Genomic DNA, 15,314 nt, shown 5'->3' with positions numbered 1-15,314 from the left:
TTTCCTTATTATACCTTGAGACATGTGCCTCTTTCTGACATTACTTTTCTTGACGATTCTACGAATCTCTTATCTCTTTTCAGAGTCTTAAGAAATCTTTCGATCTCATTACCATTCTTACTACACCCAAACCCATAGATGACTCATATAACTTGTCAGGGAGAGGTGAAATTAAATACATCGATACATACATCATTCTTCAACCCATCTTATAGCTTGCATGCTCTTAAAACTTCCGTCTTAGACCTCTTGCACTGAATTCTCTTAACATATAATTGTACGCCTCCTGAGAATTTTCGAAAAACTTTGTTGTTTACTTCAACACATATTACTCTCCATAACCATCGCATACTTTCAAATGTTGCTTCTTGTTAAATAATAACGATACTCGTTCTAACATATTACTTTGAAAAGTTTTCTAAACATGAGTATTTGGATCTTTGGAACGAATAGAGACATAATCTTTTAAAAGAATTTTGTGAAAAATTGTCATGTTTAAATAATTTCGTTTCCAAGTCCCTCAATACCTATTTTAAATTTAAGAGTTCTTAAATCATAGTTCGAAATCTTCATAGCAAGTATCGTGATCGTTTAACAAGTCTGACATAAGAGAGTATGCACTTAATCGTGCATATCTCATGATTTATATCTTCATCCAGAATGAAATTCTTGATCTTTAAATTAACTTCTTTCTTATTCTTTCTTGACTTACATACATATCTTGGAGACTCACATAATTGCATAACATAAATCATATAGGATCCTTGACCCTCATAACATTATCTCTTTTCCTCGTTCTAAGAACAATAAACTTGAACCTTCAACACATCATATCTGGTTACGATCACATATTGTTACCTTATCCTGCATAACACTTCTTCTTTTAATACCGGCTTCACAATTGATAGCTCAATTATTACTCTAAGTCACAAAAAGGAACCTCTCGACTCTTTCATGTATTTCTCTTGTCATAGCACATAATTTTACATGCATCTTTTTTTTTATTATAGCACATATTCTTCATTTGTTGTGTCTCTAGCCTTTCTTATCATACTGAGATCAAGACACATCCACATATCTTTACCCTCTTCATAACTGATTCTATAAGTCTCCTTTCTTACTTAACATTTCGAGAACTTCTCGCTTGTCCCATAATGCTCTAACGAAGGCTCTTACTATCTCATTCCATGTTCCATGATTACTGTTAACACTATGCCAATTAACTTTCGTTGCGCCACTCTGATTCCCACCAGTTGGCCTTAACCAATACTATAATCCATTAAGACAACTGAAACTTCACATATGAGCATCATCTTCTTAAACTCTTCCTCAAAACATTTCATGTGGCGAACCTTGCCATAAACATGCACCTCACAATACCTTGCAAGATTGGATCTTGCGGTAGATTTGTCGAATTACCATATTAATTTACTTGGGAATAGATCTTTCTTTCTCACTAGTTGAGTTCACCTCATAACATACACTTATCATACATAAACTTGTTTCTGAGAAATCTTGAATTCCCATAGTAGACTTATCATAAATTCATACATATTTTTCCTGATCATACTTCACTGTATTCTTGTATTCTCGTATACTATGTTTTGCGTAATCACGGATGCTTGCTCGTTAATTTCTTTCTTTAAGAAAACATTATAATACAACACACGGGTCATTGGCGTTGACAATTTCTCTTTATATAAAAACGTAATAAATTTGGCCCCAGTCGTTGCTCTAAAATCACGGAATAAGTTGACAACACAACTGTGTCATCTAACTTTAGTTCCCGTGAGTTTAGCCCACTCTACGTGAGTCGTAACAACCGGTACCTACAAAATTCCATTTTAAAATCTATAAACATCAACTCCAATCACCCATATGTGTCTACCTTTCTAAAATCTTGTAAACTTTTGAATTCAACATTTAACGGGCTTTAGCAATTCAATTAAGCAAAACATAGATCCGGGGGTACTCATGACTTCATAAAACCTGAAAATCTTGTGACATTCGTTCCATAAGTCGAAACCTTAAAACTCTTGACCCAAGCTCTTCGCCAGCTCTTACCACGTTAACTACTAATGTTACCTTGAACCGGATTGATTCCGTTAATAGTTGTCCATGCATTTTCTTCCTTAAAAATCATAGGGTGTATGATGTGCATTCGATACTTGATGTTATAGAGAGTGCATGTTACATAAAAGATTGTGAAAACAACCCCCAATAGCTACTAAGGCCCTAGAGACGAAATGACAGTTTTTGGAAAAACTGAAAATTTTCGCTCCAGTTTCGCTATTAGCGGAACCCTCTGGAGTAATTTCGCTATTAGCGAAATTTTCGCTATTGGCGTATTTTTCTAAAAATTAATTTTCCAGAAAACATACTTTGCATAGAAAATCTCATTTTCTCAAGTAATCTAGTGCACATCATTCATTCCAAACATCTTAAAACAATTTTATAACCTTTGCATGGCAAGCATTAACATCAATCGATTCAATTCACGGCACCTCAGAAACTAATGTCTTATTCATCATATTACTTGACATAAAAATTCCACATAAGACTTCAACTTCATCCAACATACATGTACTTAACTTCATTCACTACGGACGGCTTAACTTATTTCTCTGCTAATTCATTCACTGTTAGAAACTTATTCCCGCTGAACATACAAATCTTTATCTTCCGTCCTCATATCTCAATCCCTGAGAGCTTATTAACTCCATCAACACATATCGACTTATCCTTAACTTGTAGTCTTGTACTTACGTTCCAGAATATATATCCAACTTCTTCACTTACGGATACTTGAAGTATCACTAACATCATAGTCAAATTTGTCGGAACGTTCTTTCTTAACATATCTTACATTCCCGGAGGATTCACACTCCTACTTGATTAGTTCACCGGCCACCTTTTGGCACGATCAAACTTCTTCATCACATACTTCGTTCCTCCTGGGTCCTATTCAGCTCTCAGGTATCTGCTCTAATCATCGAATGTTAAATTGAGTTGATCAGGCTCAACTAACAACAACAATTAGAACTTTTACCCGGAACCCAATGGTCCCACTACCTTAGTTGTAATTTAATGACCCAAGGCACGGTCTGAATCGACCTGCTCTGATACCAATTGTAACACCCATACCTGACGTATCTAGAAAGTCTGGCACGTGCGTTAATATTAGTACTGGATACATTAAAATATACAACATAAAATTTTTCCCGAATGAATAATATTTACATCAAGTTACGTTCGTATAAATAATAATACAACACAACTCATCCATACATAAAATACATCCTTGATGTCCATAACGTCCTACAGCTTTACGAACGAACCCTTGAAGTAATATCCATCCGGCTCCGAACATGCATAAACATCCTGCTTATCTGAAACAAATAAGGATTGGGATGAGACATAATGTCTCAGTGAGTTCCCCTAATACCTAGGCTATAGGTGACCTTAAGGGGAAACCTACGGTTACCACGTGTCTACATTACAACCTGACGGTTGATTATACGTGTGTGGGGACTTGCATGCTTAGACGGTAGTGCATACTAGAGCCGTCATAATCATATCTTAACTTGTTATAGGTTTCTCATCTATACATGTCATGGCGGTTGAGGGAACCTAAACCGCATTGCCAAGTGTACGCTTTACGTACAAGGCCTAAACATAAATAACGTAGCATATCATGACATGATTCTAAACCGGACGATTAGGGAACCTAAGATCGTCACCGGTATCATATTCTTTACTTGTCCTATACATATCCTGCTCTCGTCTAATAGCATTTCATGCTCTTGTTCTTGTTCTTAAACATAATCATACATGGCTCGATCTTGAGCATAAACATAACATAGTCATAATAAACATAATCGTGTCTAAGTTCATTCATGGGTTAGCGTTGAACAAACAGTTATTATCTTGATTCATTTTACGGATAGTCCCGAGTGGAGTAACCCCGAGATCAATCCCATACATGACCGATGTACGTACATCGGACTCCCTCGGTGTCGTGCGGGTCCCTTGCGGCTTAAACCGTTCCCCTTAGGTCGAGAACCTCCCGTATCCCCCTGGCGTGGATAACAAGAGACACGAGCACCTACATCTTGTTTACTCAGTGACATGCGGGTCCCTTACGGCTTGAATCGTTCTCATAATGAGAACCCCTTGTATCCCCCTGATGTGGATATCAAGAGACATGTCACCTACACATATTAAGTCATGGTCTTGTCGTGCATATAAGTTAAACATGTACATACTTGATTGTTTACCTCGAAACCTTAATCGAACCGATTAGTGGTAAACTCTTACTTGTTCATATTCATACCTAATCATGGTGGAGAGACTAACTAGTCAATCCACGGCTTACGTACTTGCTAAATCATTCTAACTCATGTGCGAAGAGATTACACTTCGCGTCTTATCATTCTATGGATTCTTGCTATCTTTCTAGTTCTCGACTAGCTAAGCCGAGGCTCTACATACATGCCCTTCCTTAGTTCATTACTACCCCATCATATGTAAACTCTCTTGTGCCATTCTTGTTGTACATGCTAAGATTGCCATGATTAATGATGCAAGGATCAATTGACGAGATGTGCAATTTTCAAAAGTTACTAAAGACCGAAAATGCCAAAATTCGAGTCTTAAGCCATTTAGAAAATTCTATGACTTTATAAAGCCAAGTTTGTTCCAGTAGAAAAGCAATTGAAAACAGTAAAAGAATACTCCGAAACGATCGATACGGACCCCCACGCGACTGCCCCCAAGCACCCGAACGCAGAACAACGCGTACGTTGTCCTGTCTGGGGCGCCTGGCGCCAGGAGTGGGGCGCCTAGTGCTGGCTCCCTGTGTGTGGGCGCCTAGCGCCCTTGTACAGGCGCAGCGCTGCGATTGTTGCGTTTTCGGTGTTTTCGGCTACGAGTTTTCGCCATTTTCGACCCAAAACTTGTCCAATTCGACCCTGTAATGCATCAAACTCATACAACAACATGTATAGACTTATTTAAACATATATCATGGCAATTTTAACATATAAACAACTAGGATTGGCTTGGGGTACTAAAGTTTCATAAAAACTAAACTTAACATAAATCATTATTTTTCACAAGATTAAACAACCCCAAAGGTGGGTAATCTATCTATGGAACTCACCTAGTAAATTTCTTGTAACATCCTCAAGTCCCAAGCTTCAACAACCAAAACCCTAGCTCATGATCAACTTGCTTTTCTTGATTAAACCATCCAAACTTGCCATTCTTTGCCATAAAAGAACCATAACATGTTCAAGATCAAGCTTCAAACTTCATCTTCACTCAACACCAACAAACCCTTATTTCTTTGAATCCATTTCTTGAGAGGAGAGGTAGAGAAATCAAACATAATACAAGCTTCTCTTAGCCCAAAGATCATGAGGAACCATAGCTTAGAAGCTTGCCAAGGAAGGGAGAAAATTTGGAAAGGTTTGGTGGAGGGATGGGAGATGGAGGCGTGAGAGGGAAGAGAGGAGGAGGAGAAGATATTTTCTCAACCTAAGAGAGAGAAGAGAATAAGAATTATGAAATAATTCTTGCCCCAAAATCAAATAAATATCTTCTGGCGTGCAATTACCTTTTTACCCTTGCCTCAACGTGCTAAAACAACGACTCTGGTACTTTCCCGTGTTATGCTGACATGTTATAAAATAGTTTCCATTAACTAACTTTTCCATGAATTTAAGTCCTCTGATATATTTAACAGGTGAAATTTCCTTTAGCAGACGAGCGGGATGTTACATTTATATTATGATAGGTGGGAGGAAGGTATGGTGCAAAAATCTTTGTGACATTACTGATGGGGTGGAGGGTGGTGAGTCGAGCTAGTTTAAGGAAGGGGTGGTGAGTAAAGCTAGTTTAAGGAAGGGGTGATGCGTGTGATTGGAGATCGTGAAAGTACTTATTTTTGGACGGATCTTTGGCTGGATAGAGAGCATGCGGTCCAAATTTAGCCGCCTTTTTTAATTAAGTGCTGATTGTAGCATCCCTGTTGCGGAGTTGACGAGGAAAGGGTGGGGTATTTATGGACAAGGATGGCAGTGGAGAAGACGACTGTTTGCATGGGAGGAGGGACAATTGACGCATAGTGTTTCTTTGCTAGCTAACATAGCATTCTACATCTACATGGCTTTCACTCTATCGGCACTGAATTGATAGCGGTCATTTCCATTCGTGGTTTCACTCAAGGACGGAGCTAGAAAAAAAGGTTGAGCGGGGGGATAATAGAACAAAAGATAAGCACAAAAAAAATTAACAAACAAATCTACAATATAAACAATTGAGACCTTCTTTATTCTAGAGTACACGTGGCAGTTTATTAGCCTAATTAACATTTAATAATTTTCTAATCTACAATATAAACAATTGAGACCTTCTTTATTCTAGAGTACACGTGGCAGTTTATTAGCCTAATTAACATTTAATAATTTTCTAAGTCAACTTAATTCAAATCAACTAATTCAAATTAAAATCATTTCATTTGATTTCCGTTTAAAGATGTCGCCAATAAAATCCATTTAATAGGTTTTTATTATTAACTTTCAACCTTTCCAAAAAATTATTAACTTTCAAATTTCAAATGTATTGTACATTATTATTTCAAGTAATTAATTTCAAGTTTAATGCACAGGTCATGCCTAGAAATTACAGCTTTTATTTGCTGAGAGCATTTGAACCTAATAATTTTTTTTAATATATAATGCACATATTGTCAATAGTTTTGTACACAATTTTGATTTTGATTTTGAAGTCTATTCACATATCCTTCTTTCTTTTTTTCTGCATGGATATTTTACTCTTTTTATTTGTTATGCCTCCTCAAATTGAATTCATTAAGAGGACACTTTCATTTTTCCAAAAAGGAGAATGAAGGCAAAAGATCTGTGTTTAAAATCAAAGCGAAGTAGAGAAGAGTAATATATGAACCCCTTAATAAGGCCGCTCCTTAGAAGTAGAAAATGATCATCAAGAATATACGATTCTGCAAGGTCAAGGGAACACAGCCAAGTCCCTTTGTATTCTTTACTATCTATTTCTTTTTAATTACAATTTAGTGATTTACTACTTTTTGAAATCTAAGAAAATTTATTTATTTAAATATTGATTTGTATTTTAAACAATTTTCTTTTGCTGCAATTGTCGAGGCCCAATTTTTATGTCCGTTCGGATTGCACCTCTTTGTGAAATTTGAATCTTTTAATTGTATTTCTGGTAGAATATTATTGCTATTTCAATAAATCGATATTTTTTTAGAACCATCGATTTTAATATTATTAGTTTTCCATTCGTCAAAATATATTATTCTTTTTTAATTTGTTTGATTTGATGTAACATAAATACAGTTTAATGTAATTCATTCATTTTAACATTGTTAAAGTAAATGGAAAAGATTTTTTTCAAAAAAAAAAGTAAATGGAAAAGATACAGCCAATCTTCATTTTTTTTTTAAATTGTCTTTAGCCAAGTTTTTGCACAGTAATACAATATGATGAACATTCAAATAATGGTTCATACAGGATTAATCTGAATTTTTAGTTCTGCACAGGTTAAGATTTATGAATTGAAAAAATTTCCATCAAACATTTATATTTATCTATTCATATATAGTGACACATATTATTGGACACAACTTGACTTTTTCCGCAAAAGAGAATGAAGGCAGGAGGTCTATGTTAAAAATAAGAGAGAAGTAGAGAAGAGTGATCTATGAACCCTTTAAAAAGACCACTCCTTAGAAGTAGAGAAAAATCATCAATACTATACGGTCTTCCGCAAGGTCCAGGGAACGCCACTAAGTCCCTTTTGTTTTGTTTACTATCTTTTTAAATTACAATTTACTATTTTTTTTAGGGAATTTACTATCTTTTTTAATTCTAGGAAAATTTTATTTATTTAAATCTTGATTTTCTATTTTGAACAATGTTCTATTGATGTAATTGCCGAGTCCAAATTTTTCTTTGTGTCTTCATTCTTGGATTGTTTCTCTTGGTGAAATTGATTCTTTTAATCGTGTTTTTGGTATAATGTAATGTTGCTGTTTCAATCTTTCGATTTCAATAAATCCTTTTTCTTTTTGTAGAACCATCCATGTAAATATTATTCCTTTTTTAATTTGTTTGATGGAAGATAATTGCAATTTAATGTAATTGATTCATTTTGATATTGTTAAAGTAAATGGAAATGATCCATCAAATCATCATTTTGATAATTTTCTTTAGCTAAGTAACTGCAGGGTGATACAATATGACAAAACATCTTTATATAATACAAAAGCATACTTCTATGGGAAAAAGTACATGTGGCATCTTCACATTCTTCATCACATTTAATGTTTTTTTATCACCCAATCAAATTAAATTATGACTCATTTGTTTTTTTATTAGCCAATCAAGATGGACAATGACTCATTAAGTTTTCATCAACCAATCAAAATTGATCAAGCCATGATTTTTTTCCCTATATATAGACAATTTTTTTTTCATTATTTTCATGTGTCTCTTCCCCCATCTACAAATCATTATTTTTTTCATTATTTTTTATGTGTTTTGAAATCATAGAAGTTTAATCAATTGGTCGTAGATTATGGGGTTGATTTTCTTTTTTATTTGTATCTAATTGTTAATGGATAATGTTACTTTCCCAGGATCTCATTGGAGAGCATGTGTCTACATTCTACGACTTCAAGATGTTCAACATCAACAATATAATTTTTAGTCAAGACAATGTTTTGTATTTGATATAGAATCAAGATGTTAGAGTTTAGATACCTTAGGTTTATTGAATATTATTTAATGAATTTATATGTCGATAAACTAATCTCAATAAATTGATTTAGCCTTTATCTATATCTATTTTATGAATTTTTGTCTTGCACAAAAACGTATATTACACATGAACTCTTATTTGATGAATCCTACACATGAACTCTTATTTGATGAATCCTAATTGATGATTTTAAATACATCTCCGGACATGTTAAACATCATCATAAAGGTTGCATACAATTGGTTTACATCATCTAATTTGGACAAACCTTTTCTAATAAGAAGACATCTTAAATCATCATGTTTTACTATGACGACTTTTCACTTATCATAGTTTCTTCAATAGAATGTATCAAAAGCTTCAATCAACCATTGAGCAATATACATGGTTTCTTTTTTATTTCTTTTGACCATATATGAGATAATACACAATCCTTTAAGTGTCATTTCATCTTATTTATTTGACAATCAATATATGACTTTTTCTCCTTTAATTTGTCAATTAGATAGTTACTATTAAATAATTTTTTTGTGGGGACTATTAAATAATATTGTTAATTTTGTTATCTACCCTTTATTATAAATATCATCCATTTGCAAGCAATTCCACCCACCATTTCAATCAAAAATTGTATTATTTTCAATCTTTTGTCTCAATGTCATGCCTTTTTTCTTTTTGTTTTTTTTTTTTTTCCTTTCTAAGTTTCGCGTATTTGGTATTTTTAACAAGCCAAAATGATTTTTTTTTTGAGAAAAAAAATCCATTTAATATAGTTCTCAAATATAACACAAAATGAATTATATTAACACAAAATTTTCATGTATTTTTGTATACTTAATAATTTAATATAGTTCTCAAATATAATTATTTTCGCATTTATTAAGGATAATATAATGATAAAGCAATTTAAGAGTAATTAATATGTCATTTAAATTAGAATGATTATATAAAGGTTAAAATGTGTCATTTAATTATTTAGAATGAAAATGCCTCATTTGGTGGATCAGACAGGAAACAGAAAAAAATTAAATGATAGCGTTAATTATAACCCTTAATTAACGGAAACAACTAAACACTACCAAAAAAAAAAGGAAACAACTAAACCAAAAAAAAAAGATGGAAACAAACAAATATTGAAGTAGTATATTATAACAAATAAATGGAAGACATTTAAAATTCAAATAGTTCGATTTTCCTATCTGTATAAAAAAAATGAATTATTTGAATCTTTTAACCTTTTAATTAATGTTTTATATTCATTTGTTTTAAGGGAATATTTAATTTACATAAAAAAGTTTTTGACAAATTCACAAAAAAAAATTCATTAAATTTTGATTTTTTTTTGAATGGATTAAATTTTGAAATTTATATTTTTATAATTTAAAATAATTATATTTTATGTGTCATTTTAATTGGGTTGATCCAATAAATATTAAACTTTGTCATTTAATAGGTCAGACAAACTTTGTCATTTTATGTGTCTCTTATTAAGTTTCTACTTTGCTGCTTTTTCTATTAAAAATGTATTTATGTGCTACTTGAACTCTTAGAGAATGATTAAAATTTTAGTCTTTTGTATTTCTTACAAAATAGGAGTACTTTTTGTCCACGTTTTAATTTGGTCTACGTAGTTGAAAACATTGTTGGATGAAAATAAAATTATAATGTTGGATTAAATTTAAAACATTCCTGAAAATATGTTGTGTTTTTGCTTTTTAATTTGATTTTAAAGTTGAAAACAAAAAAAAATATTATTGTCTAAAAAAACCGCACCAACCGATCCAATCCAAACCGGATTGGTTTGGTTTGGTTTGGTTTGGATTTTATTTTAAAAGTCAACCGAACCAAACCAAACCACGTACTTATTTATCTTGCGGTTCAGATGACTTTTACCCTTAAAACCGAACCAAACCGCACCGCGAACACCCCTACTAATACTAATAATAGCATTCCTAATCAAGATTGGTTTTGCTAATAATGAGTTGACTCAATTTCAAGGGTGTGGATTCAATCTCCGCTATTAGAGTGAAGATCTCTTTGACAAGGGATCTCTAAAATTTTTGTAAGTGCTTATTGAGTCATGAGACATGTCCTGACCTTGATGTGTCCTAAATTTTTTTTATGTAAAATTAAAGTCTATTTGCCAGATTCTAAAGGAATTTTTTTTGTCAAATAATAATAACAAAGATAATTTAAAAGAAGAATCGAATGATATCTAAAATTAAATTTTACCAATAACTTGGTAATTTTTCAAATTTCAATTTTACGAATTTCCTACAATGTTTATCTTAATTGTTTTTAAAAATTATGTCATATGTTTTAATAACAAATGCACGTAATTGTCAAAAAAAAATAACAAATGCACGTAAATGTGTTTTAATCTATATAATATAAATTTATGACCTATTTCATGTCCCATTATGGAAGTTATTTTCTCTTCTTTTGGTTATGACATGTGGCATCATAAACTAATGAACCCCTCAAAGTATGGTTACGACACATGGCACCATAAACTAAACCAAGCATTCTTATGCATTTGATATTTATTGCTATTATTTTATGTTTATTTTTTTATGAAATATTCTAAATTGATGCATTGTTTTTCCAAAAATAATACTATTATTAATATGACATGAACCGAAAATGGCAATATATATTTCATATTGATTAAAATATTATTGATATGATTTGGTCAAAGAATTATGCATTTAAATAATTGGGTAAATACAGACTTTGGTCCCTTAACTTATTTTTGCGTTTCATTTTGGTCCCTTAACTTTAAACTGTCTCAATTTGGTCCCTTAAGTATCTCTCCGTTTACCAAAATGGTCATTTCCGTTAGTTTTCCGTTATGTTTAATAAAAAAAGTTAAATGTGATACACGTGTCATTTTGCCATTTGTTGAGATTTTTTATTTTTGTTATTTTCGTTATATTAATTTAGAAATAAAAAAATCTAAAAAATTTGAAAAAATTGGAAAATTAATTTTCAAAAATTTATTGTCTGGTATCATTTATTTTCTTTGAAGGTGTAGTGTTTGTTTGAAGCCTTTGTTTCTAGATCTGAGTTAAGGTGTTTCGAATCTGGATTTTTAACGAGGGGACGGTGATGAGTTTCCACCGGCGACAGTGATTCACCGGCGACGAGGGGACGGTGATGATTTTTAGCGTGGTGAAGGAAGAGAGATTCGACTGAGAAGAGAAACAGGGGGGCTGGGTTTTGAATTTTTGTTTTTTTTTTTGTATTTTGAAGAAAATAACACGTTAAAAAATAACAAAATAAATTCTCAACAAATGACAAAATGACACGTGTACCACATTTAACTTTTTTTATTAAACATAACGGAAAACTAACGGAAGGGACCATTTTGGTAAACGGAGAGATACTTAAGGGACCAAATTAAGACAGTTTAAAGTTAAGGGACCAAAATGAAACGCAAAAATAAGTTAAGGGACCAAAGTCTGTATTTACCCTAAATAATTTTAACATGATATCTTTTTTTTACATGACCTGTGTTTATTTATTTTTTAAAAACCGAGTTAGAAAATGTAATAAAAAAATAAAGAAACATATACCTCTATTTTGTTTTAACCGAGTTAAAAGTTATAATAAAAAATACAGACGATTTCGAAATATCCCAGTTAAAAACTCAAAATTCAAAATAAAACTAAAATTATTAAATAACTATTTTTTTCCCAAAAAAAATACTTTTTTTTTCTTTTCAAATTCATATTTAAGTATCGGTAAAAGAAAAAGTTTAGATATGTTTATTTTTAAGTATGGACAACCGCACATAAATGGGTGATTGGCAAAGAATATAAAAAATATGAAAACTTATGATTGTATTTAAGGACTTGCTAAAATAAACGTTAAACCTTCCCTAAAAAAATGTAAATCACATTCTTCATCTCATTTAATGCTTTCTTATAATCCAATCAAATTGAATCATGACTCATTTCTTTTTTATTAGCCAATCAAAATGAATCATGACGCATTTAGTTTTCATAGACCAATCAAAATTGATCATTCCATGATCTTTTTCACTATATATAGATAATTTTTTTTCCATTATTTTCATATGTCTCTTCCCCCATTTCTTCCCCCATAAAAGAATTCATAAAAGAAAAGAATTTTCTATGTTTTTAAAGCATGGAAGTTTTTTGTCAAAAAAAAAAAGCATGAATGTTGAATCACTTTGTTGTAGATTATGGGGTTGATTTTAATTTTTATTTGTATCTAATTGTTAATTGCTAATTCTATTTTCTCAGGGTCCCATTGGAGAGCATGTATCTCCATTCTTCGACTTCAAGGCGTTCAAAATCAGCAATATAATTTTAAGTCGAAGCAATGTTTTGCATTTGATATAGAATCAAGATGTTAGAGTTTAGATACGTTATGTTGGTTGAATATTACTTAATGTATTGATCTGTCGAAAAACTAATCTCAATAGATTGATTTAGCTTTCCCTAAAAAAACATATTGATTTAGCTTTTATCTATAACTATTTTATAAATATTTATCTTGCATGAACTCTTATTTTATAAATATTTAGCTTAGAGTTTGTATTACACATGAACTCTTATTTGATAAATTCTTAACACATCTCCCGATATGTTACACATCATACTAATGGTTGCATGCAATTGGTTCAGATCATCTAATTTGGACAAACCTTTTATAATAAGAACATATTTTAACTTCATCATGATTTACTATGACGGCTTTTCATTTATCACAGTTTCTTCAATAGAATGTATCAAAAGCTTCAATCAGCCATTGACCAATAGACATGGTTTCTCGAGACACATAATCGCGACTTCTAACTCTAAAGAAATGTTCCAATTAATGTAATTAATGGTTTCTTTTTGCAACTAATTACTAACATTTGTCATTAAAAAAATCATTTGTTTTATATGTATCACTTTTCAACTATGATAATGAATAAAATATTATGTCATTCATTTGTAAATAGTATTCAAGATAGTTTTTGTATTTAAAATAGCAAATTATATTTGTAAAAAAAAATAGCAAATTATAGATATTTTAAGCATATTTTTTAACGAGCTTTTTAGGCTAAAAATTTATTAAGAAAAAAATGACAAATAAAAAAAATTAAAGGACATAAACCTAGCCAAATAAACAATTATGGACATAAACCGAATTCAAAGAAAGAGGCAGCATAATCTTTTCCATTAATTTCAATGATTGTCTTTGTCCCAATTATCTTTACTGTCACCTTAATTTTCATTTAAAAATGTTATGACATTTAATCAAATTAACTTTACACTTAATGGACATGAAATGAAATTAATTTGCGATGAAAATTTATATGTATGCAATAATGCCTTAAACTTTATTGACATTTTTCAACTCAGTATAAAAATTTCTTATACGTAGCACTATCATAACTAATTATAGTTTACATATTTTTTGTTTTGCATCATTAGAATTGATATAAAATTTCGTCTCTATTTTTTCATGTGATTTGAAAAATTTATGTGAGAAAATTAATGTTTTTTCTCTCTATAAGATAAAAAAAAAAATTAAAATTAAAAAATATTGATAGTATCTAAACTAGGCACAAGATATGCAAAAAAGAGATAAAAAAACAAATATAACATGTACCAACAATTTTTTTTTTTGAAGGATTACATGTACCAACATAGTAGCTATAATTTAATAAGGGAGCAAAAATTAGTAGAATCAATGTCTATATTTCACATAGGAAACATCATTCAAAGCAAAACATTTTTGTTTTTCTCCATAAAAAAGTTCATATTATTTGTAGAAGCAAGAAAATAAAAAACAAGTGTGATAAGAAGGGTCAAAGAAAAACGTTTTTTTCTTTGTATATAAGGACTGATTAAATTAATGGTACATAAAAAACATTATTTAAGTTCATATTATTTATAAAAAAAATAAAAACATTTGTGATGAGAAAAAAATAAATTACTCATACTTTTTTATCTACTCATATGTTTTTAAAAACAACTTAATACTTTTTTTTTCATTTTCAAATGATGTAATTTTTTTATAAAATATATTATTAATTATTTTTGCAGTAAATTTTGGATCCATATGTTAATGTAGTGATTTTCTTGAATTTTTTCTAGATATTGATTCTAATTTCACCATTCTTCACACAATGCCGATATTGAACCAAAGAATTCAAAATTCTTTTCAATTTTATTGTATTTTTTAGTTTTCAACAATACTCACTATTTTTTACAAATAGTGAGTATAGTTATTTCAAAAAACAATACTCACTATTTGTAAAAAATAAAAAAATACTACTCTCATTTTTCAGTGGGTCCGAAACCATTAATCTTAGAGTTTAGTTGTTCGTCTTTTGCTTGATTTTGATGTATCAAATTGTAAGAGCATCCCTAATGGAGACCCCCAATTTTGAGTTTTTAAACGGGTCCCACATGTACACATCATTCTTTTATAATTTTTTAGTAAAAGTACATAATAAGTACTCAATCACTCCAATGGAGATCTTTTAACAA

The 15,314-nt window shown here is 30.9% G+C and overlaps 1 long non-coding RNA gene across 1 annotated transcript; it reads right to left on the bottom strand.

The window, feature by feature from the left end:
- Positions 1-3,195: 3,195 nt before the first annotated feature.
- On the bottom strand, positions 3,196-5,615 carry LOC146924187 (uncharacterized). Its single transcript, XR_015010056.1, has 2 exons — positions 5,162-5,615; positions 3,196-3,389 (listed from the first exon to the last, which is right to left on the bottom strand). It is a non-coding gene; the product is annotated as an uncharacterized LOC146924187 (long non-coding RNA).
- Between the last annotated feature and the right edge of the window lie 9,699 nt (positions 5,616-15,314).

Source organism: Medicago sativa, chromosome 5, assembly GCF_051527215.1.
Source record: "Medicago sativa cultivar Bolivia chromosome 5, Bolivia_mono, whole genome shotgun sequence".
NCBI classification, from domain to species: domain Eukaryota; kingdom Viridiplantae; phylum Streptophyta; class Magnoliopsida; order Fabales; family Fabaceae; genus Medicago; species Medicago sativa.
The sequence above is the reverse complement of the archived record's forward strand: the minus strand, read 5'-3'. Positions and strand labels throughout refer to the sequence as shown.